The sequence below is a fragment of the Phascolarctos cinereus genome, unplaced genomic scaffold, assembly GCF_003287225.1.
Source record: "Phascolarctos cinereus isolate Bilbo 61053 unplaced genomic scaffold, phaCin_HiC Scaffold_726;HRSCAF=1367, whole genome shotgun sequence".
Lineage (NCBI taxonomy): Eukaryota > Metazoa > Chordata > Mammalia > Diprotodontia > Phascolarctidae > Phascolarctos > Phascolarctos cinereus.
Window position 1 is genome coordinate 80,659,236 of NW_027556098.1, and position 7,243 is coordinate 80,666,478.

At 38.6% G+C, this 7,243-nt stretch overlaps 1 pseudogene; it reads right to left on the reverse strand.

Moving 5' to 3' along the window:
• Window positions 1–2,289: 2,289 nt before the first annotated feature.
• Window positions 2,290–3,769, reverse strand: LOC110210815 (4-trimethylaminobutyraldehyde dehydrogenase pseudogene; annotated as a pseudogene).
• Between the last annotated feature and the right edge of the window lie 3,474 nt (window positions 3,770–7,243).

The following is a 7,243-nucleotide window of genomic DNA, read 5'->3' on the forward strand; positions in this document are numbered from 1 at the left end:
TACTTTTTATTTGATATTGGAATGAAATGAGATACTTGTGTTCAATGGTTAACCAAAGATTTACTTAACCATAGCAATAGAAGTATGTTGAACAAGGGAAATTCATTGAAGATACCATTGTGGGAAAGATTTAGGAGTTAGACTTCCACAGCAGGACGCCAGAATTCTTAGGAGGACTTCCAAGATCTTGTGGATGGTCCCTCAATCGTTCAGAAAGTGCCCTAAACATTTTGCAAAACCACTACTTCCTTAAGACAGAGCCCTAGAGGCTAAACTGGTGGGGATCAAGGACTGGGGAAAGGCTTTTCTCCACCATGCTTGCTTAATAACCTTATTGAATATTAACTGACACACCCTGAAGGTGGAGATAACCACCATTTTTGAACATGGTATGTATGACTGGGAGGGATTAACATGACAAGGAGTAACATGGGATGGGCAGTTCAGGAAGAGTATAACCCAAATAATCTGGTCCAATCCCAGCCCAAATGTGAGGAGTATGCATTTCACTAACCATTTAAAAGTTGATTCTGCTTCTGTACCAGTGCACACATGCTGTACCAGGGTGAGGTGTGCCTGCTTTCCATCACACACTCCTGTAGTCGATTTTTCTTTCAGATTTTCCAACACCACTAACCTCATTTAGCAAAGTGAAGGTCCTCTGCCTAAACTGCTCATTTGGTCCACCAGTCACGCATCAGATAGTACCTGGAGTTACTCATAGTTGTTTTGTTCTCAGGCGACTCAGAAGTGATATCAATAGCCCTTTTAGTTCCTTCTGTTGATAAGTCTTAAGGATACTTTCAGTGCATTTTAACAAAAAATAAAACAAAATGAAAGTAGCTTAATTAGGGGTTGGGATATTGCTCCCACTCCTGTTTTGTATTTATGAAAGATAGGAGAATGGACAGTCACAGACAGGTTGTGACCTTCAATGCTAGGAAGTAGGTTTTGTTTTTATCTCAGATCTGCTTGTAAATTTTATTTTTCATGATGACCAGTCAGGCTACTCATCATGGCAGAAGCTGAACTGTGACTTTCACAGAAACAGAAGAAAAACAAAAACAGGAAAATTAATGATTTGGAAAAAATACTCTTCAACAGGCTTCACATAGAAGTGGGATTCTATTAGACAGTGATCACTCTACCATATAACTATTTCTTCTTCCTACATCACCATTACAAAAGGAAAACAAAGAAAACTCAGCAGAGGACAGGATAGTCAGGAAAGCCAAATAGAGCCAACTGATTCATTAGCTCAGTCAGCCTAAGCAGAAGGAACAGAGTGTTTGCATGTCTAGTGAAGAGGAGCTTCTAGAATCACACTTGCCAGGGGAAGATGTGATTGTAGAATCAAACTAAGAAGGAGGAATATGGGAACTGAGACAGAGAACAGCAAATTCATGGCTCTCATTTCACTCTCTTCCAAGAATATGTTCATTGAGGTTTTGAAGTAATACAATTGTTATTTCTTGCTCTCTCTCCCCTCCCCTCTCCTCCTCCTCCTCCTCCTTCTTCTTCTTCTTCTTCTTCTTCTTCTTCTTCTTCTTCTTCTTCTTCTTCTTCTTCTTCTTCTTCTTCTTCTTCTTCTTCTTCTTCTTCTTCTCTGTCTCTCCATATATATTTAAATTCAGATAAGCCAGATATTCATATAATGGGATTTATTTGCTTCAGCTTAATCTGAATGGTTCACTCTTACATTAACATACACAAACTTTCAAAGAGACCTCCATGATGGCTCTGAAAATAAGCAGTCTTTAATATGACTAATGCTAAAATTCTGTTTGATACTATAGTTTAGTAATTGTATTTAGCAGGAGAGATAACTATCTACTTTTTACCAAGCTGTCTCCTACAAAAGGGTGAGACTGGTATATTTAATAAAAATAAGCACTAAGCAAAGCTATCACCTTAGTGCCTTTAAAACAGGATACACAGAAGCAACAAATACCACTGATGGATCTAATCCCTTGAAGTCTTAGACATTCCTACTCTTCTAGAGAGAACAAAGAGTTGGCACTTTAGGGTTTTGTAGAAATTCACATTGGAGAAAAATCATAGCTCTTTTGTTTTATCTGTATAAAATGTTACTACATGGATTTTTTTTTTTTAACAGGGAACCTGGACTGAGAAAACAGTGTTACTCAAGTCTCTCCTCCTGAAGGACCATAATTCCAAAGGCTGAACTGGACTGGGTCCCAGTTAGTGTTCAGTTATACTCAGTGTCAAAAAGTTCATCTTGTGACCCCACCATGTGGTGCTGTTTTCACAGATCTTTGCTTCAGCTCATCAGAATACAGACTCCATGTCACCCGTATTGACACAGATAGTCTTTAGCTGTAAATGTCCTCAGTTGTCACACAGACATTCTCTCTGCCAAATTCTGACGTCTTACAGCCACCAAAAGGCAATTGCATTGGGCTAACATTGTAATTGTTAATGTAGCACCCTTTAGATTGACTGTGGGCCACCATTCGGTGAGCTTGCTGGATATCCCTTGTGAAGGCATCAGCTGCAAGTCCAAATGTAGTGTCATTTGCTCTCCCAAAGACCTGAATCAAACAGCAAAATGGACATAATTGATCCAAAGATCTCTTTCTTACATAGGTCATGTCATCTTTGCAAATTCTTAGTACACAAGGGTTCATGTAGTATTCATTCTTTAGTCTGGGATCTTCTGGAACATACAAGTCTCCACTACACAGCATTTAGCACCCTAGTTCTTTGCCTGTTCAATGAACCTCAGGACACATTGCAGATGTGGTTGGTTGATGAGGGGGCCCATTTTTGTGCCTTCCAGAAGAGGGTCCCCAATCTTCATCTGTTGGATTTGTTTTGCAAACGAACCTCTGTGAATTTACCCAGAATGCTAGTGTTATTACACCAAACCTTGCTCTGAGTGAGGAAATTGGCCATGATTGCTCCCTTCACAGTATTCTCTATATCACAATTCGAGAAGATAAGGGGAGATTTGCCTCCAAGCTCCAGGGTCACATTAGTGCACATCTCCATGATATTGCCTATGGGCACACTCTCAGTGAAAGAAACTTTGGCCGCATCATGATGCTGACATAGAAACTAGGCAGTGGCAGCCCCACCTTGTACCACATTAAAGAACTCAAGAGGCACCCTAGCATCAGTACAGGTTTCAGCCAACAGCAACTTACTTGGGAGTGAAGGAAGAAGGCTTAAAGATCATGCTGTTACTACAAGCCAAAGCTGGTATGTGGACTTACAACTAGCAATATGGAGAGGGCAGTTCCATGCTCCAGTTTCAGCACATACCCTAACAGGTTCCTGTCTGGTGTATTGAAATGACCCACTATGCAGCTGGACATGCTCACCTGCCAAGGAACCAGCCAAGCCTACATAAGCTAAGCACTCCCAAGAGGTATCAATATCTAATTGAGCCTCAAAAATAGATTTCCCATTCTTGATGGTCTCTAATTATCCTGGCAGCTTGTAGTAGTTCTCTGGGAATGCTCCATGCCTGATTTTTTTTTTCCCTCCATATTTTAAAAGCAACTCTTGCACTCATGACTGCCAAACCTACTTCTTTTTCTTCAGAACAAAGGAAAGTGGCTATTACTCTGCTTGTGGCCAGCTCATAGACTTCTTCAGTGTCCTCAGTGCTGGTTCTGACAGCAGGCTGCACTTGGCTCCTGCCATGGTAATTGAGGGGCTGCAAGACAGTGAAGCTGCAGGTGTTCACAGCAGTACAGCCATGAGGCAGGAGTGCTCTGAGAAACCAGCTGTGGCAGTGTGGCATGATGGGAACAAGGAAGGGGTTTTTACATGGACGAGGACATCACATTGATGAAGCACCTGTGGAGGATATGAACTTTAACAAGGATAAAGTTCTGAATTTAGATTTTTAAGTAACCAATTATTTAACTGTAAATGAGTGGTGATGATCTGATTAAAAGTAATTCATGTTAAAAAAAAATCTGGGGGTTTAAATGGCTTAAGCCAAATAAAAGCCAGTACTGTGACTTAGCTGCTGAAAAGAGTAATCTAACTTTAGATTTTGTTAATGGAAGAATGCTGTTCAGTGGCGGCTAGGTAACACAAAGGGTAGAGCTCTAGCCTTGGAGTCAGGAGGAACCAAGTTCAAATCTGATCTCAGACACTTGACACTTACTAGCTGTGTGACTCTGGGCAAGTTACTTAACCCCAATTGCCTCACTAAAAACAAAAAAAAGAAACAAACAAACAAAAGAATGGTGTTCACATCAAAGGAAAATGTTGTTCTACTCTAAACTGTGTTGGTCAGACCACATCTGGTACATTGTCTTGGTCTATATACTACACTCTGAAAAGGACATCCCTTGACCATCAGTTGGGCCATAGCTGAACAAGTCATGGTACGTGATTGTGATGGGATATTATTGTACTACCAGAAATGAAGAGAGAGATGGTTTTAGAAAAAATGTGGGAAGTCTTATATGAATTAATACAAAATGAAGTGAGCAGAACCAGGAGGACATTGTACTCAATAATAGCAATATTGTAACAATGATCAAGTGTGAAAGACTGAGCTACTCTGAGCAATACAATGATCCACAGCAACTCCAAGGGACTCATGATGAAAAATGTTATCCGCCTCCAGAGACAGAAGTAATAAACTCTGAGTGCAAATTGAAGCATAATTTTTTTCATTTTATTTTTCTTGCTTTTTTTTTTTACAACATAACTAATATGGAAATATGTTTTGCATGACTTCATATGTGAAATAGATATTATATTGCTTGCCTTCTCAATGCATGGGGCAAAGGCTGGAGGTAGGGAGAGAACTCAGAATTCAAAATAAAAAAAAACATTAAAAATAAATGAATAAATAAATAATTTTTAAAAAGTAGGCTTATTTTTATATAACTCCCAAGGGCAGAACTAATACCAATGTACAGAAGAAGACTTTAGCTCAACAGAAATCATTTCTAACAATTAAAGCAGTGCATTAATGAAATTTACTATATACCATTCACTGTGCTAAGCTCTGAGGACAGAAATAGAAGAAAAAAGAAAGACAATCCCTTCTCTAAAGGAGCTTACATACTGATAGGTGAAAAGCAGAGAAATTCTCCATATCGAGGCATGGTGTCAAAGGGGTCCAAAAAGGCAGTAGTAGAGTCAGGAGGAGAATGCAGTTTGTCTAGCCTGGTCCTCTCCCCAAAACAGAGGCCCTTAGAGGAATTTATCCATAAGAGAAGGTAGGCATGGTAAGGGATATTCCAAAATAAGAAGGCCACAGAGGAAGATAAATATTCCAGACTGAGGAGGCCTGGGAAACTAAAGGAAATTTCAGAGTGGGCTGCAGATTAGGCACGGTGACAAAAGTCTGGGAAATCTGAAATGGAGTCAGGAGGGGAATTGCATTGGGAAGGGGGGATGAGCTTAATGATCTAATGGTCTCTGGAATCATCGGTAATTAATTTTATTCACTTCTATCTTAACCTGGTGTATGACTGTGAGTTGCTAAAGAGAATAATCCCACTAATGTTCCTCTTAGCACATCTTTTGTTCTTCCTATAGATGGGGTTAGAAATAAAATTTGGTTCAGTACTGCACCATGAATGACTCAGGTGAACATGATGTTTCAGTAGAGGGCAGATTAAATTAACTATTGTTAAAATTCTTTACAAGGATATGGAACAACTCAAGACCCCATTTGCAATCTGGCCTCCTTGGCATAAAAATTCCAAAAGCTAAAGAGGTCAAAGAAAAGTCTTGAAAACACTCTGTTCATATTTTAATTAAAGCTACAATTTTCTCATAAAATAAGAGTGGACTGAAAAAGACAATCATTGTTAGATTACTAAGTAATGAGCTACTCTTCACCTCTCAGGCTCTCTTCTCCCTCCCCTACAACTGCAACATACACGAGATGATTAAAAATGTAGTGGAAATATCTTATTTTTACTTGTGTTGAAAAACAAAGCAGCACTACTTTTAAAAGAGAATATGTAGTGGAAAAGACAAAACAATAGAGAAATGTATTCATCAAGAGGATGTGTTTATTCTCTTTTCAATTTCCTATGTAATATGTTAGCTAACATTTAACACACCAGAGGCAAATCATTCCAGTTGTACACAAAACAACAGAGCTGGCCCTGAGCAAAATGGCAAAGTAGACACATTTTATTTCTTCTTCACTTTCTAGACCATCACTACTCCTGTTCTTCTTTCTTTGGTTCCCCAGTGTTCCCCATTATGATGTCCTACTAAGCTGCCTCTCCCAAGCAGCAACTCATGCTAAGTCTAGACAAAGCTCTGTGCCTTCTCCATCATTAAAATATCCTATATGCCATTTGCACAAGTCCACGTTCTTTGACAATTTGACAAAATTGTCACCTATTTTTCTATTTCTAAAAGTTTTATTTATTTTAAATATTTAAAAAATCCTGAAGTCCAAATTCTCTCCCTGCCTCCCATTCCTCCCCCATCCATTGAGAAGTTAAGCAACATATCATTTATACATGTGAAGTCATGCAAAACATATTTCCATTTTAGCCATGTTGTGGAAAAAAAAGTCTGCCACCCTTAATATTCCCTCCTTTTATTACCCCCATTTCTATTTTCTCCTTCCCCTCCTACTTCCTTGTTGAGTAACATAGATTTCTTTACTCACTTGTGTATATATGTGTGTGTGTATGTATATACACAATACACACACACACACATATACAGATATGTGTGTGTATGTGTGTATATATCTATCCATACATCTCTCTATCTATCGTAGCATATGGTAGCATATATTCTTCCCCCTGAACCAATTCAGATGAAAATAGGGTTCAAGTATTACCCCACCTCATCCCCCACCATTTTCCTGTCCATTGTAAAACTTCTTTTATGTGAGATAATTTTCCCCATTCTTCCTTTTCCTTCTTTCAGTATATCCCTCTTTCTCACTTTATCCATTTTTTTGAGGTTATCCCAACATAATCAACACACTCCCATTGCCTCTGTCTATGTAGTCCTTCTAAGTGCCCTAATAATGACATAGTTCTTAGGAATTACATGTATCATCTTCTTATACAGGAATGTAAACACTTTAACCTTATTGAGTCTCTTATGATTTCTCTTTCATATTTACTTTTTTTATACCTCTATTGAGTCTTGTATCTGAAAGTCAAATTTTCTATTCAGCTCTGGTCTTTTCATCAGGAATCATTGAAACTCTTATATTTCATAAAATGTCTATTTTTCCATCTGAAGGATTATACTTAGTTTTGCTGAATAG